Source organism: Pipistrellus kuhlii, unplaced genomic scaffold, assembly GCF_014108245.1.
Source record: "Pipistrellus kuhlii isolate mPipKuh1 unplaced genomic scaffold, mPipKuh1.p scaffold_m20_p_3, whole genome shotgun sequence".
In the NCBI taxonomy this organism is placed as follows: Eukaryota; Metazoa; Chordata; class Mammalia; order Chiroptera; family Vespertilionidae; genus Pipistrellus; species Pipistrellus kuhlii.
Window position 1 is genome coordinate 38,995,731 of NW_023425529.1, and position 27,185 is coordinate 39,022,915.

General features: G+C 40.7%; 1 protein-coding gene across 3 annotated transcripts in view; it reads left to right on the forward strand.

The window, feature by feature from the left end:
• The window catches only part of ANO6 (anoctamin 6), a 172,078-nt gene that overhangs the window by 14,656 nt on the left and 130,237 nt on the right, over positions 1-27,185 (forward strand). The window lies entirely within an intron of this gene.

Below are 27,185 nucleotides of genomic sequence, written 5' to 3' on the forward strand. Positions count from 1 at the left end.
CCTAGTAACATTTATGTAGTCCGAGGGTATTTTTTAATGTTTAAAAGTCATATTTTACATACAATAAAATAGTTAATCATTCAGTTTGGTAAGCTTTGTATAACTTTGGCTTTTCCACTCAAGCCTTCTCCCCACGCTCCAGATGTCACACATGACTCCTACTGCCATAAATTTGTTTGGCCTGTTCTTGATCATCATATAAATGGGGTCATATGGAATGTAGTCTTTTTGTGTGTCTGACTTCTTTCCCATAGCATAATACTTTTGGAGATTTATCCATGTTGATGTGATTATGAGTAGCAGCCCAGATATTGTATTTGTAAGAATATCTGGAAAAATATTTTGAATTAAATCCTGAAGTATTCTCTCTCTCATAGATTAGTGAACTAATAATCCTTAACCTTTCAATTCTATTTTTACTTTAAGTTTTTCTTTTTCTTTTTGTCTTAATTACTTTTGTAATCCCTTTAGCAGCTCACACAATGCCTGGCCTCTAATAGGACATTAAATGCAAATGTTTTCTTAAGCTGGAAGGGATGTGTGTGAGAAAATGAGCTCATCTCACTTTACAGAAATTCCAATTTTAATTGCCCAGCTGCGACCGTGAAACCTACCACGCATTCATTCTGAGCATTGGTCCACTGGCGTTTTCCTGGTGAGAGGAGACCAGTCCAGAGAGGATGGTTGGTGGACGCCTTCCTTCTGCGTAAGGAGCTCAAGTGTAATACTTCGTTTTGCCAAAAGGTCAGCTCTTATTGCAGTTTTATATCAGTAAAAGTACTCTGAGCCCCATGTGGTAACCTAAGAGCTCTGAGAACAGAAAAGTAAGTGATGACCTATCCAAAGTGAAGGAACGATTCCATGTTGACGCGAGACATTACATTCCAAAATATTTGTTCAAGCACATGTGTTCCAAGATCCCAGAGAAGGTACTGACGCTGACGACGGTTTCCCTTAAGGGTGACTCATGATTTCTTGAGTCTGGTTTCCACTATTAGTCATCCTCACGGCTCCAGTTAAAGCAGGCATTCAGACTCTGCCTGGACTCCAGACTCCCCTCCCCGCTGTGATTCCCATCTCCTGGCTTAGCCACACAACAGTCTCTGGAACCAGTTCTGACTGCAGGCAGGAGGGATTTTAAGATTCTGCATTTAGCTATTGGTTCCGCATTAACCTTGTGTTTGTGTTTCAATTTTGATAATTTGGCTTGTCCTCCGCCTCACCCCCCATTTGCCCGGACTCCTTTCTCAGAAATACGCTCAGGACCCTGGTGTCTTTACGCCTCACTCAGGTCCTGTCTTACTCCTGTGAGTGTCTCCTCATTGCTCTCATGCCTGGAAATGAAGCCTCTTCTTCCTCCGTGGTGCTACCTGTCCACGCCCCTCCCCCAACCTGTAGCAGACCCAGAAAATAGTCTGCTTGTGTCCCCAGATTGAATAACATCAGCTGTGCCTCCTCCCAACTGCTCTACCAGTTGTACCTTAAATCTGGGCCCTGCTTTGTCATCAAAGTGTCGTATTTACTTTCACTCCTTCATTAGTCATGCCCTGCTGGCTGCAGCTAGCTGTCCCAGACTGAGAGTGGGATTGGGTTTCCTGCCATTAGAGATGGGAGACTTCAGCCTGGCCCCTGAGAAAGATCAGGTGTTCACTGGAATGTGGGAAACTGCCTGGAGGGCACACTGGTCCCTGGCAGTGAGCTTCTGTCCTCAGGGGGTTCCCCAATACCGAGAAGTGACCTGTGTGAGCAGCAGGATGTCCAGCAGAGCCAGCTCTCAGCAGCCCTCCTAATACTTACAGTTGTGGCTGTCCGCCACTCCCCCCTAGTTTCCAATTTGGAAACCAAATATTTTTCTCAATCGTGTGCACATGCAGCTCGAAGAAAAGACTCCTGTTCAGAGTTTCCCATGTTTGAAAAACGCTTTGGGAATCTACCACGCTGAGAACCACTCCTGGCTGCTCCCGCCCCTGCCTGACGCCGGTGGAGTTCCTGGACTCGCATGCCTGTGTGTTCCCACTTGTCTCGGTGACCACATCCTCTTGCAGGTGGCTTCCCCGGCTCCCGCACTGGCTTCCTTCCCAGGGCGCCCGATCCACTCTGGAGGCAGGCCTCCTTCCTCAGCTCCTGGGTCTGTCCTGAGCCCGAGCCTGGCTGTCTTTGGGAGCAGGAGGAGCTGTGTTACAAAAATAATAATTTAATAAAAAAAATATATTAAAAAAAAAAAAAGGGAAGGCAGGGAGACGCTCTTGTCTGCCTTAGGACAGGGAAGTGAGCTGTGGTGAAAGCACAGGCCAAACAAACCTCACCTCGTTGTGCCAGAACGTAGAAGGCATCTGGCTGAAAGTGGAACTTGGGGGAAAGGGGAGTAAAAAGTGCTGTGACCTGTTAGCTGTGGGGCTCCCTGTCTGACTCTGGTAGGGCTAGTGTGTGCCCCTGAGATTTCTCTTAAGCTCTGGGTGAGCTCTCACGTAGAAAGGTCAACGTGGATCGAGAAAGGTTTCCTTCTGCACTTTTTTGTTTTATAAAATGAGTAAGGTGGCACCGTTTCTCATGCCTTTCAAAAAGTTGATGGTGATTTCTGACTGTTGATCTGCAACTGGAATAGGAAAGTATATATTTGTCGTTGTTTCACAAATACAGTGGAATCTTGAACGACATAGAGGGGGGCTGACTCTTAGCATGTTGAAAATCCACATAATAACTTTAGATTCCCATAGAATTGAAGGACTAATAGCCTACTGCTGACCGGTAGTCTTACTGATAACATAAACCATCAATTAACATATTTTGTGTTGTATGTGTTATATACTGTATTCTTACAATAAAGTAACCTGGAGAAAAGAAAATGTGGTTAAGAAAATTATAGCCATGGCTGGTGTGCTAAGTGGTTAGAGCAGCATCCCACACTGAAGGGTCTCTGGCTCCCCACCCCCAGTCAGGACTGGTGCAGGAGGCAACCAGATGATGTCTCTCTCTTGCATACATGTTTTTCTTTCTCTCCCCACTCTTTCTGAAAAGCAATGGGGAAAAATATCCTCAGGTGAAAATTAACAAAAAATAAAGAAAATTACAAGGAAGATAAAATTGAAAAAAAATTTGCTTATAAGTGGGCACACATAGTTCAAACTGTGTTGTTCAAGAGTCAACTGTATATGTAGCAAAGCCATCATCTGTAATTTCTGCTGTGTACCATGTTAGTATATTTGTCCATAATTAGCGAGAGATTATTTGGATAATAAAATAATTGTGGCATTTAATTTTCTGGAAGCTTTTTGAAGTACGTAGGGATATTTATTGTACGTAGGGATCACCTTGGCCATGCATTCTGTACTTTTAAAAGCACCACTTTCTTAATATTATTCAACTAAGATAGCCAGGAATAGAGCATTTAATTCTGCATATCTCTGTTTCCTGATATATAAAGCAGTGATTGAACTTACCGGCTTCTTAGTCGCATTAGAGATGCTTATGGATGTATTTTAGTGTAATTAATTACTGCAGATTGAATGGTAGAGATTCAGATATAGAACTCTTTGCCTTCTTGTTTACAGAAAGTCATCTCCTGGAAGTGTGCATTATTAAAAAAAAAATTAAAGTTCATTTTCTCAAAGGAATAGTGTATAAAGGAAGAATGTGCTGTGTTTTTGTCCTGTGTTTTATATCGATAGAAATAATTAAAAATACTTTCATGAAGCTTTTTCAGTAACTTAAAATTGATTGGACAGGGAAACGTAGAAATAATATAAAATTATATTTTATAACAGAATACAAAACGTTCTGTTCATGTTTTTCATGATTTCTACCTTATTTTTGTTGTAACCAACTGGAAGGTGGTTACAACAAAAATAATGAAGGAATGAAAAAGCCTTCACAGTTTGATGGGATGGAGAAAGGTTCTTGAAAGAATGACCATGAGGCATCTTCGAGGAGATGTGTAGGGGTCTCCCAGCACAGAGAAAGACCTTTTTGAGAAACTGACCAGAAAGATGCTGCTGCTCTATTTCTGTTTCCCAAATTGCCCAAGCATTCGGTACTACGTGAGTTTTTACAGTGAGGTCTGTGGATCTCTGTGGATGGGCTTGAGGTGGGGGAGTTCTTAAAACCCCTCAATTGTCTGGGAAATGTGTCTATTTGCATATTTCAGGTCTCTGGTAAAAGGAATCTGGAATTTCCATCAGATTCTTAAGGGGATCCTTGATCCCAAAGGACTGAATTGCCAGTGCACTAAAACTGTGGTAAACAGAACTCAATAGTTTAAGGTTTGTCAACTGCACAGTGCTGTAACATTGTTAACCAGTGCTGCTGCTTTTTGAAACCGAACATCTCCATTTTCCTGTGCTGTGGGCATTGGCTCCCACACTGACTTTTCTTAAGGTCTGTCCATACGCTTTAAAATGTGTGCACTGTAGTGGATTCTCTTTGTTTTATTGGCGGAAGACCAGAGAAGAATAGAGGGTATTATTTTTAAATATATATTTCTTGATTTTAACGGCCTGTTTTAATTAGGAATCTTTGGGGTCAGAGGGAACTAGAAGCCAGAACAAATGTGCTGACCAATAAGGGGACTTATTAGTGCCTTAACTGAGTGGTATAGAGGTAGTTGTACCAGCAGGGGCCAGCCTCGCCCTCAGGTTGCATACCAGGGAGCCCAGCTTCTCCCTTGTAGCTGAGTGGCAGTGGTGGTTTCCATCTGTTAATCCCCCTTCACCATGCCATCCACAGGGAGAAGGAGTTCTGGTCACCCTTTCCCTAGAAATTACAGCTAAAGGCTCTGATGGGATTGTATAATCGTTCCTGAAACTACCATAGTGGAAATGACTGTAGGGTATGTAAATGAGAGTGGAGAATGGGAAATGCGTACAATTAAAAAAAAAACCTCCTGCATTATTACCTTCTAAACTCTAAAACTGCCGCGAAACCATCTGTTAATTCACTGCACTGAAATGTAATTTTTAATATTCATAATTAGTTGTTTACATTTGCTTTTAAAAACATTTGATTGATTATGTCTTGAGAGAGAGGAAGGAAGGGGGGGAGAGAGAAACATCAGTTTGTTACTCCACTGACGTATGCATTCATTGGTTGGTTCCTGTATGTGCCCTGACCGGGAGTTAAGTCCACAGCTGTGGCCTATGGGGATGATGCTCTACATTCAAACTACCTGGCCAGGGCACGTTTGCTTTTCTTAATATAAAAAATAGAGCTAAATTATATTTTTTATTGCTCGGTCTTTAAAAAAAATTAAAACTGATTTGATTGGGAGACTTCATAGGAGCCTTCGTCTTTCTCCTTGGGTTGGTGTGGTGACATCTCCTTATAGAAAAGGTATTTCCCTAATTCCTTTTTCACTGTGTTACCACATTTATTTTTCAAGTATCTCTGCAGCACAAGCTGTAGAAAAGGCTCATTGGGAGGGTTTTCTGATGTTAGAATGACTGAATGAAAATTTTTACTCTGCTGCTTGCTGATGGTGTAATCTTAAATTGTTGAATCGCTGAGCTATTTTCCCCCCGTAAAGATAAGATGAGATAAAGTACATGAAAGACTTACTACAGTCCCTGGGTTGTGTACATTAGCCAAATTATGCAAATCTCATAATTTCAAATAAAATTATTATAATATGTACAAGAACTTAATTACAGGCATTTATGAATAGGCCCATGGCTAATTACTAAGTCTGTAGAATCAATCTGTTCATTGTAATTTTGCATAGATTCTCTTGGGTAGGATTCTAGAAGTTAGATTGACATTTTAGAAAAAACACACACACCAAGAAGTATTAAGTTGACAGAGATAGAATATGGTATATTAATATTATTAGTAAGTATTACTTGTGTTACTGAATGAGAGCTGAAAATATCAAGAGGGAAATCAGCTTAAAGCATTGAATATCCAAGTCTGTCAGCATGTAAGTACACAGTACATCTTTAATTGATTTTATTCCTTGGGCGACTTTTTTTCAGTTTATACTGGGGCTCATTTTTCATAACATTATAATAGGATTGAATAAAAATGAATATATTCATTTACCTTCTAGAATAAATAGTTTCTGTCAGAATTGTTGAATCAGTGACGTCCTTTGGAGCCAATGAGGACAAGACTGAAACCTACGGAAAGTTTACTTTGTGGTTTTTGGTTTTCTCGCCCTTTCCAGTGTAATCCTTTTTGAGTTCTACAGGATTTTTTTAACCTGGGTCAATATGGTGCCTGAAATATTTCTACATTTGGGAATTCAAGTAAAAATAAACATTGCTAACTGTGAGGAAGGAGTAATGGGCCCAGGCTGTTGGGCTTTGGAAGGAAAGCTGACCAGTAGCCTGTAATAATGAGGAGAAACCAGCTGAGAAAATGGATATAGAGGGAAAACTGCTGGATTTAAGGAATTCATCCTTATAATGAACCTAAATGGTTTAGATTATTGAACATGTAATAAGGTCCAAATATAGACTTTTCCCCTGAAGATGTTTAAAAATAGACAAGGCAAGGATTGGCCCAGTTGTTTGGATACAGCCTTGCTTCCAGTCAAGTCACCTGGGAGTAGACCAGATGACTTCATGTGGGGATTTCCATCCTACTTTCTAATGAAATCTATCAAGCCAGGGTTTATTAAGTGTCTGCTCTAGGCCTATCAGTGTTAAAGATTAAGATGGTACATAAAAAAAGAATAACATTTTAAGTGCCAGGTATAAATATGAATACTTCCTTTATATTAACACATTTAATAGTTATAACAGTGCTATTAAGTCTGTGCTATTATAATACCCATTTTATGGATGATAAAATTGAAGGTCAGGAAAGTTAATTCACTAAAGTCGCACAGCAAATAAATGGTGAAGGCCCAATTGGAACTTAGGCTCAATTATTAAGCTGATTCTTGGACAGTCTAAATATGGGTACAAGAATGAAAAATAAAACAAGAACAGTAAACATTTGATTAGCTAATGTATTGGGGGATTATGAATGTTTTCCATAATCTATAGAAAGCTCATTTTTATTAATTTTGTTGTATGCACTTGAAAATCCTGCCAGTTTCCTCTTATAGAAGGCTGATCTGGACATGATGGGGAATTTTTGGAGTTATTGGAAAGAAAATTTTTTTAAAAATACAATATATATTTTATTGATTTTTTACAGAGAGGAAGAGAGAGGGATATAGAGTTAGAAACATCGATGATGAAAGAGAATCATCGATCAGCTGCCTCTTGCACACCCCCCACTGGGGATGTGCCCGCAACCAAGATACATGCCCTTGACCGGAATCGAACCGGGGACCCTTCAGTCCGCAGGCTGACGCTCTATCCACTGAGCTAAACCGGTTTTGGTGGGAAAGAAAAATTTGATAAATATTACTGTAAAGTTTTTTTCCTGGCATGCGTATATAGTGGTAGTTACTTCATTTTGTGTAACTGTGGCACTTTACAGTTGAGGACTTGTCTCACTTGATTCTTAAAACAGTCATGTAAAGTGGGCAGGACATCTGTTTTATTGATGAGTAAGCTGAAGGGCTGAGTCACCTTGAACTTTGGCCATACACTCTTCTGTTACTCAGAAAGCTTTTGGCAAGTAGAACAGCTGAATTATTTGTGAGCACGCATGTGTGCATGCGTGTGTGTGTGTGTGTGTGCACGCACGTGAGCTAGCATGTACAGGGAATATACATGAGGTCATAAAGAAAATGTATATAATGGTAACTAAACTTACAAAAAGAAGCAAAACCACACATTTGGAATTAGTTGACATGAAGGAATACGGAAGAAAACACCAGCAAGTCATTTAAACAAAGGGTTGTGTCACCAAGGAGGAGATGCAGGCTCCACTGAGTCAGCCTTAAAATGCTTCTCCAATTCCCTGTGTTCTTATTTATATCCCTGTGACTGTTTTGTAGCTGTCAATGTGTACTTAATCCCTTCATCGTTTTCACCCAGTCCCCACCCCTCCCATCTGCCAACCATCAGTTTTGTTCTCTGAATCTGTGAGTCTGTTTTTGTTTTATTTGTTCATTTATCTTATTTTTAGGTTCCACATATAAGTGAAATAATATGGTATCTGTCTTTCTCTGTCTCACGTATTTCAGTTTAGGTCCATCCATGTTGTTGCAAATGGAAAGATTGCATTCTTTTTTATGGCCATGTAATAACCCATTGTATATATGTATCACATCTTTTTTTTTTTTATTGACTAATTTTAGAGAGAAGGAAATGGAAGGGAGGGAGAAAGGGAGGGGAAGGGGATAAAAAGAGAGAGAGAGAGAGAGAGAGAGAGAGAGAGAGAGAGAGAGAGAGAGAGAGAGAGAAAGAGAGAGAGAGGAATCAATTTGTTGCCCCACTGATGTATGCATTCAATATTGTATGTGCCCTGATCCTGACCTGGGGATTGAACCTGTAACCTTGACGTATTGGGACGTTGCTCTAACCAATTGAGTTACCCAGCCAGGGCTGGTTGTACCACATCTTCTTTATCTGCTCATCTATTGATGGACACTTTCATATCTTGGCTATCGTAAGTAATATTGCAGTGAACATAGGGATGCGTCTATCTTTTCTAATTACTGTTTTGAATTTCTTTGAATAAATACCCAGAAGTGGAATTCCTGGGTCATAAGGCAATTCCATATTTAATTTTTGGGGAAAACTTCATATGGTTTTCCACAGTGGCTGCACCAGTCTTCATTCTTACTAACATTGCACGAGGATTTCCTTCTCTCCACATCCTTTTCAGCATTTGTTGTTTCTTGATGTATTGATAATCGCCATTGTGACAGGTGTGTGAGGTGATAGCTCATTGTGGCTTTAATGTCCATTTCTCGGATGATTAGTGACATTGAGCATCTTTTCATATGTCTTTTGGCCATCTGTATGTCCTGTTTGGAGAAATGTATATTCAGGTCCTCTGCCTATACTTAAATTGAATTGTTTAGTTCTTTATAAAATTTTTATATTAACCCGTAATTGGATGTATCTCTGGGGAATATCTTCTCCCATTCAGTAGGTTGAATTTTGTTTTGTTGATGGTTTCCTTTGCTGTGCAAACATTTTTTAGTTTGATGTAGTCCCATTTGTTTATTTTTTCTTTTGTTTTCCTTGCCCAAGGAGATAATCCAAAAGGATATTACTAAGAGCAGTGTTAGAGTTTAGTGCCTGTCTTTTCTTCTAGAAGTTTTGTGATTTCTGGTCTTACATGTAAGTCTTTAATCCATTTTGAGTTTATTTTTATAGGTCATGTAAGAAAGTGGTCTAGTTTTATTTTTTTGCATGTAATTTTTCCATCACCATTTATTTAAGAGACTGTCTTTTTACCTCATTGTATATTCTTGCCTCCTTTGTCATAGATGAATTGATCGTATTAGCTGTGGGTTTATTTCTGGGCTCTCTATTCTACTTCATTGATCTATGTGTTTTTATGCCAGTACCATGTTGGTGTGATTCCTAAGGCTTATAGTATAGTTTGATACCTCTAACTTTGTTCTTCTTTCTCAAGATTGCTGTGTCTGCTCATTGTTGTTTTTTTTTTTTTTGTTTGTTTTTTTTTGTGTGTGTGTGTGTGTGTGTGTGTGAGGGGGTGTTCTGTACAAATTTTTGGATTATTTGTTCTAGTTCTGTGAATATATGGTATTTTGATAGGTATTGCATTGAATCTATAGATTGCTTTGAGTAGTCTCAAGTTGTCTTAAAATCATTATAGTATTTAGCAGTGGTATCGTGTCAGACTTTTTGTGAGAGTGAAATGATAGAGTACATGTTAAACTGCTTTGAAACATTTTGAATTGCAAGTTGAAATAGAGCCTTGTCTATAACTTCTAGAACTAGAATGCCTTGTAAATACAATAATTTAGTTTGAACTGGAGCTGCAATTTTAACATCAAAGAAGCAGAACAGCAAAATGGGTAAAGACAATTATTTGATAATAGGAAACAGTATATTTACAGGAAAATGGCATAATTTATGTCACGTTCATGAGATTTTCACAGATATTTTTTACAGTTATGGTTAGCATTTCACCTTGAGTAATTCTGAGATGTTTGTTTCTTTGGATTACAATCTGCTATCTTGAATTTGGTTTATTAAATATCCTGCAAGTGGATAAAGGTTTGCAAATTTGGAAAAACCTTTTTAATGTGATAGAATTCTTCTGATTCTTGGGATGCAGCCATGCATTTGAAAATATGTTTTCTCAGGATAAATTCATTGGCAGGACAAGGCATTCCCGTTTTAAGGCGTTTGAGGGATCTCTTTTTTTGTATTGATGATAAAATATGGAGAATATAAGTCTCTTGAAAGAAGAGGAGGATGTTCATCAGATAATAAACTTGATTTTCAAAAATCTTGATCTTATTCCATGCAAATTCAGAGTAAAGTTTTTTCAGGGGGAAAATGTTAGATACTGATTATTCTCCAATCAGTCAGCCATTCATGGCCATATAATCTCCAGATACTAACAGAGCCAGGTGCTTACATGCCAGCATCTTACCTACTTTTCCTTTCCAATGGCTGCCAGAACTTGTTTATCTTTGGAATTGTGTTCTTTTCTTTACTGATTAACAGTTTAATGAACACAATATCTAAAAGACTTAAATACTTAGTGACAAAACTTACTTGTTAATGACAAAACTTAATTGTTAATCTGTAATATCAGGTTCATATAGAGCCTAAAGAATACTTGAAAGGCCAGAACCGGTTTGGCTCAGTGGATAGAGCGTCGGCTTGGGAAATGGGGGGTCCCGGGTTCGATTCCGGTCAAGGGCATGTGCCTTGGTTGTGGGCATATCCCCAGTGGGGGTGTGCAGGAGGCAGCTGATCGATGACTCTCATCGATGTTTCTAACTCTCTATCTCTCTCCCTTCCTCTCTGTACAAAATCAATAAAATTTTTTTTTTAAAAAAAAGAATACTTGAAAGGTTTCCTGTAAATTGCTATTATATTACAAAAGCTAACCTTAATAATAATAATAATAATAAGTACAACAATAATAATAATAATAATAATAATAGAAAGCCAACCTTGGGAAGAAGCTCAGGGTTGTGTTTTTGGCTGACTGAAGAAACAAACTTACCTACGTTACTAAATCTAATAAAAGGTCATGTAGTTGGAGCAAAACATTGACTTGTATCAGTACTAGAGGTGTAGTTTATCTGAAGATATTTCTCCTAAAATGGAAATAAAGAGGTGAAATCTAAGGCATACTTTTTGGAGCTGACACTACCGTCTACCTAGTGAAGCAAATTTTGGTTCAAAGCTTTATTCCATACTCTCCAAATAGTAATTCTTTCCCCATTTCACCCAAGGAAAATGATAAGATAAAGGCATAAGAAAGGAAATATGTCAGAATTATCCTTAACTTTTAAAGATAGAAGGTACAACTTCTGAGATCATGGCCTGAGTTCACACAATAACAGTAACTCCACGGTCTCTTACAGATGTAGCCTTGGAAGTCACAAGTAGCATTCCCATCATCCTCTCTTAGAGGAAGCAGTGCAAGCCTGCTCCGAATCATGGGGAGGCTAATAGCCTCCACCACCTACTAGGAGGGGTTTTAAGGATTGGTGGCCATATTTTATTTTTATTTATTTTTAATATATTTTTATTGATTTCAGAGAGGAAGGGAGAGGACGAGAGAGATAGAAACATCAATGATAAGAGGGAACCACTGATTGGCCACCTCCTGCACGCCTCCCACTGGGGACCAAGCCCTCAACCCAGGCATGTGCCCTGACTGGAATCGAACCTGGGACCCTTCAGTCCACAGGCCGATGCTCTATCCATTAAGCCAAAGCAGCCAGGGCTTTGGCCATATTTTAAAGTTGCTCTAATCCCATTCACCATGTATGGTAAAATGTGTTCAGCTGTGGTAAACTTGCTGTTTTAAATTTAGCCTTCTCAAACACTTGACTAGATGGAAAAGCCATTCTTGTGCCCAAGGAGAGAGTGCTGATGACCAAAATTAACACCCTGTTCTGCATTCCTTCTTTCTTCCTCGTACTTTGTAATATTTGCTTATTCATTAAAATTTTTTTTTTAATCTTAGATTTTATTTGTTTAGCCTACATCCCAGGTTCCTCAACCACGGCGTCAGTTTTTTATTAAAAAAAATATTTTTATTGATTTCAGGGAAGAAGGAGAGGGGAGAGAGAGATAGAAACATCAACGATGATAGAAAATCATTGATTGACTGCCTCCTGCACACCCCTCAACCCCCCAGTGGGGATCAAGCCAGTAACAAGGGTATGTGCCCTGACCAGGAATCCAACTGACCTCCTGGTTCCTAGGTTGACACTCAGTCACTAAGCCACGCTGGCTGGGCTGGCTTCAGCTTTTTAGTTTATTATTAGAGGCCCAATGCACGAAATTCGTGTAAGGATAGGCCTTCCTTCCCTTGGCTGCCAGCTTCACAGCCCCAGCTCTTGTAGTCCTGGTCCCACCCCCAACCAGCATCCCCCTTGGCTTGGTGCTGTCCACATCCACTGCCACACACATCCAGTTCCGTGGAACACCCCGATCGATCGCCCTGCAGAGGGTGGCCTGGGCCTTTCTCTATGGGGCGATCGTGGGGCGATGGAGGGGCCCCCTGACCAGATGCATGGCACCCGCCTTGGCTGGCCTGGTGCCAGTGGGTGTCATAGTGTGGTCAACTGGAAGGTCGTCCGGAAAGTTGTTCTGCTGTTTGGTCAATTTGCATATTACGCTTTTATTATTATAGATTGTTATTTAATGTTAAGAATACTGATACCTTGAAAAGTGTACTGTGAGATCATTTTCTGTGGGCTTGACTTGGGGTGAATGAAGCACACAGGACATTTCCCAGCCTTTTCATTTGCAGTATGGGGGTGCTTGAAGAAGCTGATGATGACTCTGTCTTCCTTGGGCAAAGCACACAGGCAGTCACCAAAAATCATTTCAGCAGTTGGAAAATAGAGAGTAATTTGGGATTAAATAACTAAACTGCCTGGTGTTTTCATGCATCTTATTTTCATAATTTTGAAGTTCACTGAAATAATTTGAACTCATTTCTCCAGGAGACCCATATTTATCCTGAATATAACAAGCAGTGTTATAAAGAAATAATTTAAGCAAATTTTCCAGGAAAGTATAAACACAAACATATCTGTATTTCCAAAGATGTGTAATCATTTCTTTAAAAAAAAGTCTAGGTGATTTTTAAAAATTTTTTAATATATTTTATTGATTTTTGTACAGAGAGGAAGGGAGAGAGATAGAGAGTCAGAAACATCAATGAGAGAGAGTCATCGATCAGCTGCCTCCTGCACACCCCCTACTGGGGATATGCCCGCAACCAAGGTACATGCCCTTGACTGGAATCGAACCTGGGGCCCTTCAGTCCCCAAGCCGACGCTCTATCCATTGAGCCAAACCTGTCCCGGCTTTTTTTTTAAACTACCATTTTTATTAACTACTAGAGGCCTGGTGCCCGGTGCACAAAATTTGTGCATAAGTAGGGTTCCTAAGCCTGGCAATTGGGGAGCCCCTGCTGGCACCTACCTTGGCCAGCCTGGTGCTGCCTGCTTGCTGGCCCTATCCCCTGCTGCCGTTGTTGGTTACCTCCCTCTACGGGGTGATTGGGGGCCTCCACTGGCACTTGCCTTGGCTGTCCTGGGGCCTGGGGTCTGCGGGCACAGGCTCGGGCTTGGGGAAGCTCCTGCATTGAGTGTCTGCCTCTGGTGGTCAGTGTGCATCATAGTGACCTGTTCAACTGGTCGTTCCGCTGTTTGGTTGATTTGGCAATTTATAAGAAATGGCATCTCTTCATTGTTTCTTAGGCAGGAGCACATGCTGAAATCTGGCTGGCAAGCCGTGTTTGCATAAATATTCAGTTCATAGCTATACCTAGGTCTATAAAGCTTAGTCTTGTTGGAGCGTAAAGCCAAAAAAATGCCTTTGGCCACAGATTGGAACAGTTTTTACCGTTAACCAGAAGGAGTTGGTAGGAAAGCATTTATTTTATTTTAATTTTAAAAAATACCATGTTGTGTTATTTCATTACATTTTGCATGTAATGGTTTGGTCATCAACATTCTTACCTAGAAATATCGGCTCTGAGGGGAGAATCACAGTGAGGATGCAATCTAAATTAGCTTTGGAAATTGTGGGAACCTTTATGCAAGGAAATTGTCATGATTCCTGACTAATTTGAATGTTGATCTATTTCTTTTGGGACTTCTTCAGGGAAAATACTAATTACTGTATTTTTTCTTGATTACTCTGCAGTAATTACATAATTGACACTTTTGTTAAAAGCTGATCATGTCTGCTTTTTAAACTGACTGTCCTTCCTTGTCTGTCAATAAATATCTTTGCTTTAATGCTAGCAAGATGTGCTGTAGACTGTCATAATGTATTATATTAAGATCCTTACAGGGAGTAGGGAGCATTTTATAATTCAAGCTATTTAATATCACATTTGTCTAATTGCATAAGTATCATTTGATTGCTGGAAGAAAATGAGAATATACAGAAAAAAATGACAGCACCTGATAATGTCTGTTAACATTATGGTTTATTGCAGAAGTGAAATAAAAAATATTTAACAGCCAGTATGGCACAGGCTCCAACTAGTCAGAATAGACTCCGGCCTTACACAACACATGCCTGACGCCTGGTCACCACTGGTCTTGGGTTGTAGTTCTCTGAATGGTTTCCCATACGTACATAGCTAAGCAGTATGTTTTAAGCAGTGAGCTTTCTTCCCTTCACCAACAAAAGCATCTGGGATGTTTCATAGATTGATTCTACCAACTTAAATTTATATATAAGAAGTAGAAAAAAAAAAGTAGAAGTTGAGTCTGTAGAATTGAAAAATAAAATATTTATTTGTTTAGTTTATGAATTTACTTTTGACTTAGCTTGTTAAACATAATGATGGAAGATTTTTGCTAAGTAAGTGTAAAATGGTACGTACATCTTTTACTTATTTATTTTTTAATATATTTTATTGATTTTTTTACGTATAGAAAGGGAGAGAGATAGAGAGCTAGAAACGTCGATGATAGAGAAACAATGACCAGCTGCCTCTTGCACACCCCCCCGATAGGTGTGCCCGCAACCAATGTACATGCCCTTGACCGGAATCGAACCCGGTACCTTTCAGTCCCCAGTCCGACGCTCTACCAGTTTCAGTGGTACGTACATCTTTTAAAAAGCAGAGCACATCTTAGGAAAAGGGTAGCCTTACAGACCGTCTTGGTCCTGCCCATTCCCAGAGGGCTTTCCCCATGGAAGTCGGTGGGGGTCCGCTTTTCCTCTTGCCACTGATTCAGTTGCAGAGAAGAGAGAAAAATAATTCAGAAATCTTTAACATTTTTGCACAGTTGTTCAAAAATATTTTATGTGAGGCATATTGATACCATTAATAACAACAAAATGTGAAATTGGGGTTCATGAAAGAAGCAGTTTTTAAGCAGTTTAAGTATTGCTCTCAATCTGTATAGGATTACAGATTAAGAGATACACAATATCATTAACATCCTGGATTTAGATGATTAACCTCTTGCAACATTAAAACATAAAAATGTGTCATTAAGGTGTGCCTTAATGATTGCATTAGATGACTTTGAGTCCATTATTACTTTGGTGATAAGCAAACACAGCATCAGAGTTCCTTTGTCTGTAAACCGAGGAGTTTAGACTCAACTGTATCCAAGATTCCTCCCAGCTTGCTGATTCCATAATTGTATATTAATAACACCTATAATGAATGAGCTGGTAGTGTTTGAGTATTTGGTTTACACTTTACATTTTCAAAAGCTTTCCAGAACTTTCCATGTTATAATTTCAGAAAATTCACCCATCTTAGGAGGGGCTTGATGGATGCTGAGTGGTACGGACAGCCGTATAACTCATGCCATAGTGAGAGATGCATGAGTTATCGTTAGGTGAACCAGGGGAAGGTTGCTCCAGGATCCTGGAAAGCCACATTGGTCTCAGCTTCTGTGTTGGCTGCGAAGGAGGGGGAGGACGAGGGTGGGGATGTTGTTGCTGCTCATTGCCTGGGAGGCAGGACCTGCCGAATCATGGCTTTGACCCAGTGATGATTGTTTTCCTGTCCTGTTTTCACACACCATCACAGTGCACTGGGATGTTTTGACTGTATCTCAACTGTTTTTACTGTGATCTTTGGGGAAATATTTAACGTGGTGTGTTGTTTGTTTATGGTCTTATTTCTGTAGCTGGTGCTCTAGTTTACTGAAAACCTACCAAGATTAGAGGCTACCATGGGAAGGAGCATCAACATGACTCAGAATACCTGGTCCAGCCCTATGTCCACCTGACACTAGCTGGTGATTAATAATTGTCTTTTCTATTTCACCAAGTCATGGGCAGATCTTACATTTTAACTAGAGTATGCTAAAAATATGGTCTTCTATCAATTTAGGATGAATCACCAAAAGCCATTTATGGTTTATTAAATTCATTTCATTAATCTTGACTAGTTGTGACTCCCAGTTCTAGGTGGTTGTTAAGAGGGCTTGATCTTGCAGACCCTTGGTCTCTCTGTGACAATCTTGACGTTATTGCATCTCTTCGTATGATCGGGATACCATCAGTTTGAGTGTGCACGTTGTGCGCAGATACATATACACACATCCTTTAGACAAAGATGACAAAAGAGGTAGATTTCCCATTATTTTGCCTTTCCTGGCTTTCTCAGACACTGCCACAGTAATTATTTCAGATCCGGGTGCTCTCCAAACCACACTTACCTAAGGCAGCGAAGGCCATTTATTTTCATATCTGTCTGTTGGTACCTTGGAAGGGCTAATGTTCTTTATTTATTTGATTGTGACTACTCTTAATCATTACAAAAATCTTATTACTGCCCATATATAAATCAGAAAAAACAAATTTGATTTTTAGCATTCGAATGTGGTTAAAAAATTCATGAATAAAATAAACTTCTTATGCAAATGTAAGCTACTGACAGAATAAATATGGGTATTAACGCTTGCTATTATACCAGTCTTTTGACCCTAGCCATCCTTTATGTAGCCCAAGTAATGACTGTTTGATATTTATTATAAAGCATATTAAATCCCTTGATTAACTGAACCTTTCATTTCTCTCTTTTTGTTTCATGTAGCAATGAAAATAGATTATTCTATTATTCTTGCCAGGAAATTTATAAGATATATAAAATTATTCATAAATGTATTTTAAACTGGAGAAATATTAATGTATTATTGGTTGTACTGAGCAGAAAACATTTCTTTTCACATTTGAATGGCAGGCACATAATTATAAATTTACTTCCTACTGAATATTAATCATCAACTCCAAATGGCTGGTGGATGAAGGACAGAGAGGTAGCTAAGAGATGTAAATTCATACCCTCCTCATAGACTTTTATTGTGATTTATATTAATATTTAAAATTGGGTGACCTCTAATTTAAAAGAAAAAAAGAAAATAATTTTCCTGAGAAATCCAAAGGCAGGATGGTCTCAAGATGGGTTATCATCCATTCTGCTCCCTTCTTGGCTACTGTGATCTGGGCTCTCTCATTCCTCCTCCTGCGTATGACTTCTTTCTTGGTCCCTTGCTTCCTCCGTTCCACTTAAAACCCTGGTGTACACAGCGTGCCAGCCTCAGTCCCTGCTGTCCGCACTCCACTGTGCACATATTCTGAGGACGTTCTCTTTCATGCTTACAGTGTATAGGCGCTCGCCTGTCCTCGGACTTCAGACGCCTCTCCAGGTCACCTCTCCCTGGACAACTCCCTTCTGTGCCCCCTTCGCTCTCATTCACCTTGCCACCTCCTTCCACTTGTCCTGTGACCTCTTCAGTCTGGTTCAGTACGGACTCCCCTGCACTCAGCAAGCCCCGTGCATGGAGTAGGCACTTGGAATGTATCTGATGATTTAGTGCACACAATTGAACTCATTATTCTCCCCACTCCCAACCCTGACTCTCTCTCTCTCTCTGAACAATGCATCTATTTCCTGTGTTGTGTCTTTCAATGAATGACACCCACCATATAGTCTCCCCTACCTCCTCTCTCGCCCAGCACCGTGCTGCTGCTTCTTTTGCTCCACATCCAGTCTTTTAAAGTCTGTCTTCTGTGTGAGTCCAGTTTTTCCCCTTCACGCAGCATACCACTCACTGCTTTGGTCCTCGGCTTTCGTGTATCTCACCTGGATTGTGGCCAGACCTTTCATTTTGTACCTCCGATCTGGTTTTCTCAGATCCATTCTTCTTCATACTGCCACCAAACTAATATGTCCAAAGTATATATCTGAACATGTACCCTCCTAAGGTTACAAGAAAAGTGGAAACATTACTAGGACTGCAAAGAGATCCAAATAAATGCCAGGGTTTTCTGTGCTCCCTATGTAGGCAGACAGTACAGTGAGGTGTTCATGCTTTCCTGGTTTATGCTTTTGCTTTATTACAAGGCTAATCAAGAGCACAAAGCAGTTTTCTGAGAAAACAGGATAAAATGATTCATTTGTCTTATAAATTAAATGAGTGAGAACAAATAAAATTTGAAATGTAAGTGTATTGTCTTTGCAGTAAGAAACCTTGGTGTTAAATCTCAGTTGTGCTACACATTGGCTGTGTGGACAAGCACAGGTATACTAACACCCCCCCCCCCCCCCCAACCCTCCCCGTCTGTCTCTTTAAAATAGGAATACAATAGGAACTTTTTCTTAAGAATTTTTGTGAGGATTAAATAAAATGACAGAATGCCTGTGGCATATTTAGCACAATGTCTGATAACCAGTAAATACTTTATAACTATTAGCAGAATTATAAGAACATGAAAGTCATACACACATACACGTTTATCTAACACAGAGATGAAAGGATAGTAATAGTGGTTGTCTCTATATGGCAGAGTTATAATTTTCCTCACTTGTGTCTTCATTCTGGACAATTACCATTTGTTACTTTTAAGTAGGAAAAAAAAAAAGTCTTTCAATGACTTCCCACCTTCACACAGTAAATTCCAGCTCCCTTAGACCTCACTCAGTGTCCTCCCTAACCTCACCTCCTTACAGCTGCTTGCTTCCTGCCTACCTCTTCAGTCATCACGAATGCTGAATTAATTCCTTGCTCACATTCCTTCCTGTCCACAAGCCTTGCTGCCTCCTCTGCCTAGCATGTCCACTCCTGACTTTGATTTATTGTAGCTCCTCTGTCTAAGATTTAGCTTAAAACCACTCATCCCATCAGGTTCAGCATTAGGATTTCTGTGTTTACGTTATCTGGCTTTATGCCTATCTCCCTCTACAGAACGTTTTTCTCCAGAATGAGGACTTTACCAGAACCTGAAATTCAAGATAACTGAGGTAGAGTGCCTGCCCTCAGGTTGCTTCTAGCAGAGGAGAAAGACATGCAAATAAATGCGTGAAGGTGATAAATGTTATAGGATCTCTGACACTAGCTCCTGTAGAGCATAGGAGGGCAGAATCAGGGGTTCACTTAGTTTCTCTCGGGGCGGGTTGGGGGTGGTGAGTTAGGGTGCAGAATGTTTTCATTCAGGGGGTGAGACGCTTCTGAATAGGCGTTTCCTGGGCAGAAGACTTGGGCCAAGTGTTCCAAGCGGCGTGTGGGAAAACGTTCCACCATTCAGGATGGCGATGAGTGGAGTTTGAGTGGGGTCTCCATGCTGCTTGGCACATAGACGCTCAGACCAAAGTAAACAGGATTCCTGCTCCTCCTGGTAGCTGTCTTTGGGCCTCCGGGGTTTGTGCATTCCCAGAAATTGTGTACAAACCTGATGTTTATGTGCTTCTGAGAGGTTTTCTGGGGAAAGATCCTTGAATTCCACCCGTCGTACAGATTGTCCCACAGCGTTGCCTGGCCTAGGAAAGGTTAAACCACTCTTGACAGACACAGCGGGTGAGGTGAGGGTGAAGGCTAGAAAAGAATTTGAAGGTGGACCGTCCCAGCGGCAGCAGGTGGGGTGCCCCTGGGCATCCACAGGGCACTTGTCTGCGGGAGCCCCCAAGGGCCTGGTCACAGAGGGCAGTTCTGTTCATGGTTCCGGTCTCCGTCTTATAGCACCTTTCGGCCAGCAGGCTCAGTCCTGCATGTTTGGTTTGCCACAGCTAAGTCAGTCCCAGCGTTCTTTCCCTGGTAGTCAGAGCAGCTCCAGGAAACCATGGAAGCACCGTAAGTTTTATCCTGAAACTAAATTGAGGAGGGGAATACGTGAGGAGGAGGAGAAAGCAAACATGGTAACCAAAGCAGATAAGTGGCAATGCTGTTCCACAGGCTGCATTAAACGATAGAAACAGCATCAACCCTGTCTTCACCCCCCACCTTCCTCCCCACCCAGACTGTGTAGGTCAGCTCATTCATTCCTCAGCCTCCGATGAAGAGATATGTGAATTATCTAACTCGCGGAGTCTTGCCCAGGCAGAACCTCTGCCCTGCTGTGCTGCTGTGGTAATACCCTGTACAGACCTTTGTTCTAGAACACACACCACTGTGGTGTAACTGTGGGTATCCTTTCCTTCCAAAGGAAGCCTGGCTTCTTTTGGAATGCCCAGCATTTAGCGCTGGGCTCACTTCATGTTTTTCAAAGGGATGAACTCTAGCGTTTTAGCCTGAAGATACTGGAATTCATGGTTTACCACGCACAAAGGAAACCCCAAACTGCTGAAAATTGTCCGTTAGCTTTTGCCCAGTGAGGCACTCCAGTGGAAGAGCTAATCAAGAAGGGAGAGATCTGCAAGGATAAGGGCTGCTTTTGTAAAGGGAGGGAATTGGCAGGACAGGGGATCTGATGCCAGGCACTCAGCTTGCTAAACAAATGCTGGTAACCAGGAGGCAAGGCGAAGGGCAGGGGTTACAGGAGCAGACCTGAAGGGCACTGCTGGTCACACTGGGATCTGGCATCTGGCTCAGAGACACCCCCTTCCCCCTCCTTCCCGTCTGTCACCCAAAGGCATGTAACCTTCAGAGCCATACGGGTTAGTTGTATTTCCCAAAGTTGTACGCTGGGACGCCCAGCTCTGTGTAGATGGCATCAGAGGATCCCAGTCGACAATGCGGGGTGAGTGTGCAGAGGGCTCAGAGGAACCACAAATGTAAAGATGTAAAAATGGGGATGCTGAAGAAGGAACTGAAGGGTGGCTTCCTGATCTCAGGTCTCAGGTATTAATATTTGAAATTCACAGGGAACAGTGATTAGTCTTTTCCAGTTCCTGGGGAGCGTAGAACAGGAAAAGTGTTTTGAACTGTATCACAAAGGCTCCTGAATCTGATGGGGCGAATGAGAAGATGGTTGAAAGGATCTTTCTATCCTTCTGTCATGTTAACCTTATTATAGATGGTTGGTCACTTTTAGCATTCAGGTCACTCCCATACTGTTGTTTTCCCAAACCAGACACTTGATCTGGAGCAGGAAAGGGAAGGGAACTCGTGACACTGATGGAGCACCTGCTGCCAGCAGGCTCTGGGTTTTCTGCCTCCCTGATTTGAAAACATCGTCCCATTCAATACCTAAGGGGTAGGCATGTTGATGCCCATTAATTTGTGGGGAACCAGACCTGGAGCCCTCGAGATGACAATCATAGGTGGCACTCCTGGGTCTATATTATGTATTCCTTCAATGCCCAGTCTGTGTGACTCCAATGTTCTGGCTTCTAATTTATCTCTAAATGAGATGAATTTAATGTTTACAGAGGCTGTGTGGATGCCTCCCTCTCTCTGAGGCCCGTCCCAGGTTCTGAGAGCTGTCACATCTAGAACAAGTGCACTTTTGACCCAGTTTGGCACTTGCATGTTCAAAACAACCATCTATTACCTCTCAGTCTTCATCTATTACCTCTCATACTTATAAAGCAGCAAATCTGTAATGCATGCTTTCTGGCACAGCAAAAAAGAAAGAGAAGAAAAATGCATTCCTGTATAATAAAGATAAAATTGGAACTCCCATAGCATGCCTTCGGACTGTGCCCAGGGAAGGCAAGCACAGATGTGTGCCATATACGCACACGTTAGGATCATAGCAACGTGAACGGTCCCCATCCAGGTTCAACCTGCTGGTGGCCAGGCCTTCCTGTCCCTGATGTCTGCTATGCCTCATCTGTTCCTGATTACAAGCGTTCTGTGCCAGCCATTGTGGATATTTTGGAAAATACAGAAAATTGCAGGTAAAACAAAAATTACCTCTAATGCTGCTGCCCAAACAGAAAACAAACACGAACACCTCAGTGTGCTTCTTCCCAGCTTTTTAAAGACCCAGATGTAATTTAATATAGTTTAGACATACAGCTTCCTGCCTTTTCACTTACCTTGCCTCGCAAGCTTTGTGGTAAAATACACGTAACACAAAATTGACCATTTTACCCATTTTCACAGGTACAGTCCAGTGACATTAAGTACATTCACAATGTTGTACAACCATCATCACTACATCTCCAGGAGGTTTTCATCCTCCACACTCCCTGTACTTAATAATGCTTCACAGACCACATCTAATAGTGGTGCAGTACTTCACCATAGAGTATTGAGAGCATTTCTCACAAACATTCAACAGGTAACTTATTTTGTGGACCCTATAAGGTAGATTTTAAGGCTAAGGCAGTGAACCAAACATGGTTTTTGCCTTCTGGGACCTTAAATCTGGTGGAGGCAATGGCCGTCTGCAGGCAGTTTGAGTCCTGGAGAGCATGTAACGGGAGAGCCTTGCAGTACAACTTCCATAATCATTTCTTGATTATGGCACATCTCGTGTGTAGCAGATTTCTTTTATAAATCACGCGAGATATTTGTAAGTATAAATATGTGTTCACATTTCAGACTATTTTATGAAGATGGCGAAAAGAAGTGGTATCAGTGGGCTACTCATTGCAAAGGGGCAGTTGGAGGTGTTCTGGAATGCTGGTTAGCGTTACCCACTTGGGTGCCATTCCCAAGATGGGGAGCTGCTGCCCCCAAACATTCTCTTTGCCTTTTACACCTGATGAGCTCTACTAACCTCTTTTTATAAATGTGTATCTAGTTTGCATTGAGCAGGATTGAGGGAAGAACAAAGGAGGGAAGAGACCAGGGATCCTGGCTGAGGTTGACCCCGTGTCACAAGTATCCTGCCAGCGGCCCAGCTGTTTGTACATTTCCAGGCTCGGGTTTGACCCCTGCTTTCGGGCTGTGCTCCAAGTGCATGTTGACTGAGCGTGGCTCCCTTCAGCGAAATTCCAGACGTGGGAATTCGAGGCCCATTGTGAACTAAAAGTAGCCTTTAAAAAACAACAACTATATTTATCATTTGAACAGAAACTCCATCTATTAGAGCAGGAAGAGGCCTCTCAGTGTCACATAATCTTCTCTGTTCAGATGAAGATTCTGAGGCTTACAAAGCTAAGAAATATTCTGAAGGAGACCAGTTGGATAAACATCAAAGAGGGATTAAAACTCATGTCTCTTGATTTATCTGGTGGTCACCCCATGACCTGCCTGAGGTTGTCTTAGCCTCTGTTCTTCTGTTTACAGGAATTCATTTACTTTTTTTCCTTTTTAAATTCCTGATTTTATTCGCTGCTGTTTGGTTCTATGACGGTACTCATTTTCAGTATTGAAGACCATGCTCGTGCTGGCTAATGTCGGTCAGCCGTCATCACATTAGGCCAGTGTGTTGCATGCTGTATTCCATGTTTGTCCTTAGCCTACTAATTTGTTTGACTACTGACTGCTCTCTTTATCTTGGCCCCATTGGTGACTGGAAAGTTTCTGTTGACTGTGGCCAAAGTAACTGGTAATGTCTTATTTTGCTCTCTTTGGGTCAACAGTAATGTTTTATTTTACTCCCTTTGCTCTCTTCATGCTAGTCCCTTTGGGTAATTTTGTTGGGTTTTTGTATTTAAAAAAATAATAATTTTAAGAGGTAAGACACCCTCTTGTGATACAGTAAATGTAAAAACCTGGTCCACGGCCAAAGAGGAAAGAGTTTTTAAGTAGATCATTGATGTTGAGAATAGGAATATTAGCACAGATTTCTGATATATTCATTTCATCAATAGCGGGTAGATAATGGTTAGTTGGTAAAGTTTTATCATGGGTACATGTGACTATCTTTATGTACATGTGCATAAACTATTTTTATGTGTAGTCAATCTTCCTTCAAAGATCAAATTTACAAAAAAAAAAAAAAGTTAGCATTGCTTTGGGTTAGACAAAGTGCCATTATCTTCAGTAGAACTTTATGTCTACACAATGACTCTAAATATAGGACCATAGACCCCTGACAATAATTAGAAAAAAGAACTTAAAAAGCAGAGCACCAGATTTGGACTGATGCTGCCAACCCCAATAGGAAGTGGTTGTCATGAAGTTGGAAAATCCTATAGCTTAGTAAACCTCCAGAAGTGGAACCATTGGGACATAAGGCAGTCTCGTTTATAATTTTCTGAGGAACCTCTATACTATTTTCCACAGTAGATGCACCAATCTGCATTCCCACTAGTAGTGCATGAGGGTTCCCTTTTCTCCACATCTTTGCCAACACTTGTTGTTTGTTGATATATTGATGATAGACATTCTGTCAAGTGTGAGGTGATATAATTCATTATAGTTTTAATTTGCATATCTCCGATGATTAGTGATATTGAACATCTTTTAATATGTCTATTGGCCATCTCTTTGGAAGAATGTCTATTTAGGTTCTTTGACAATTTTTACATTGGGTTGTTAGTGTTTTTCGGTGTTGAGTTGTCTGAGGTCTTCATGAATTTTGGATATTAACCCCTTATCAGTTGTATCATTGGTTCTCCCATTCAGTGGGTTGTCTTTTTATTCTGTTGATGATTTCCTTTGCTGTGCAGAAGCTTTTTAGGGGGAACACTGTGTAAAGTACATAAATGTCTAACCGCTGTACTGTACACCTAAAACTAATACAAAATAATATTGAATAAATAATGGGGAAAAACCTTTTTAAATTTTTAAATTAAAAAATATCAGCAAGTTAAATGAAAACGATGTAAAAAAAAAAAGGAGGGTACAATATTTCTATTAAAATAATCTTATTCACATATTTTTTTTTAAATCACTTGTCCTTTACCTTTATTACAGTTCTAGATTGGCGTAGAGCTTATGCCCTTGGTGGAACTTGCTCTAATTGCTCAAGGCAGAGACCATCCTGCCTTCCTCTAAAAGCAGCCTGAGCTGGCATCTTCAGGTTTTGATCTTCTTTTCCTGTGATTGAATCTTAACCCACTTTTTGATTACAGACTCGTAGGCAAAGTCTGGATTTTAATGTATCTTTGATCGCTAAACTCTCATATTTAAAGGGAAGATTGATTAACTTGTAAAAATCCATAAAGTTTTACAAAGAAAATTTTAACCTTGGACTACCATACTTTTGATGCATTGTATTGTGTTCTGAGACCACGTGTATTAAAGTATAAAATATTAGGCTGGCACATATATTTGGCATATCATTTATTTTTCTGGATGTTTAAACCCTAGTGCCAAGTCTTTTAAAAAAATAAAGTTATTAATATTAATACCCCTTTCTTTCATTAGTTATCAGCAGGAGAAGAAAGCCTTTTGGATATAAGCCAAGCCTTAAAATGGCACTAATAAATAAAGTATCCTGGGCTCTAGTTCTTCACGCTGTGGGATTTGTTAAAATGACCGTAAAATAATAAACGGGGTGAGCAGAAAGGGTCCTGAGTCAGGAAGTAGAAACCTGTTTTAGTCCTGGCTGCCTCCCTTAGCAGGTGACCTGATGTCATCAGAAGCACCATGTGCTTCAAGGAGACCATCTGCATCTTTGCAGACACAGCGGGTTTCTGACCCAGCAAAGTCATGGGTGCTTCTCTCCATGGCGTTAGGTGAATTTTATCCGTGTATTTATTTATATGTTCGGTTAGCTGGCTAGGGATACCGTAACAAAACACTCACAGATTGGGTGATTTAAACAGCAGACATTGATTCTCACATAATTCTTGAAGCTTTAAGTCTAAGGTCAAGGTATTGGCACATTTGGTTTCTTTGGAGGGTTCACTCCTTAGCTTGCAGAAGCCACCTTCTTGCTGTGTCCTCGTAAGGTCTTTCCTGTATGTGCTCATCTCTGGCATATTTGCATGGATTTATATTCCATGTTCTTAAAAGGACACCAGTCAAATTGGATTAGGGCCCGCCCTAACGGCTTCATTTAACCTCATCGCCTCTGTAAAGGCCCTGTCTCCATATAGAGTTGCATTCTGAGGTCCTAGCAGTTAGTGCTTCAAGTTATGAATTCTGAGGAGACCCAACTGAGTCTATAACATCTATTTAAAACAGCATTCTTTGTTTTACATTATATATAAAGAAACTAGGACAAAGGAGAAACCAGAAATAGCCTTCTACCCGCTTAATGCCTGCTATTAAAAGGAGGAGGATATAAGTACACTAAAAGATAATTAAGACTGTACTAAAGGGTATAAAAGGCAACATAATACCCTCCTGGCCCTTCCTTCTCCACTAAGGCAACTTCTTTCAACACCTTTACATGGATGTTTGCTCTACAGGCAGCAGGCAACATTTTTTCCATGCCTTAATGTATCATACAGCATACAGATATCTCTGTATCTGCTCATGCTCTCTGTTGGCCTTCTCTTAAAAGGCTGCATAGTATTCCATTGTGTATGTGCCAGATTTCAATGTAACTAGTCACCTATTCATGGGCAGTTAGGTTGTTTCCAGGTTCCCTCCTCCTGGCTCCTCCCTCCACCGCCGCCTTTGCAAGCAATAGGATTCCTTTTTTAAAACAACCATGATCAAAAGAATAGTGAGGAGCCACCTAATAGAAATAACTAGCCCCCTATTTGGGGGAAGCCAGCCTTTGTGTTTCTCCTCTTGTTTATTGGTCCTTACCAGGGGTGCCATGAAAGGTGTTCCCGGCTTTCCTAGCTCCCCATACCTGACCATATAAGCCGGTGCATACCTCTCCTTCCTGGCTTCCTCGGCGGCATTAGCTCATCTCTATCCAGCACTCCTTCCTCCCAGGGAGGAAAGGTCAGTTCAAATCATTAACAAGCATAGACTATTTTTGTTAAGGAGGACAGCTTTTTTTTTTTTCCCTAAGAATTGCTGTTTCCGTGCCCAGGGCGGCCCATGAACCCTTCCTGGCTGCTTCCGCCCTTTGGAGAGAAGCCAGCTTGCTAATGGAATGTGAGCAGCCTTCCTGCTAATGAAGATTTACAGTTGAGACAGGGATGCCTGGTGCTCCTTGCGTTCGCAGACCCTC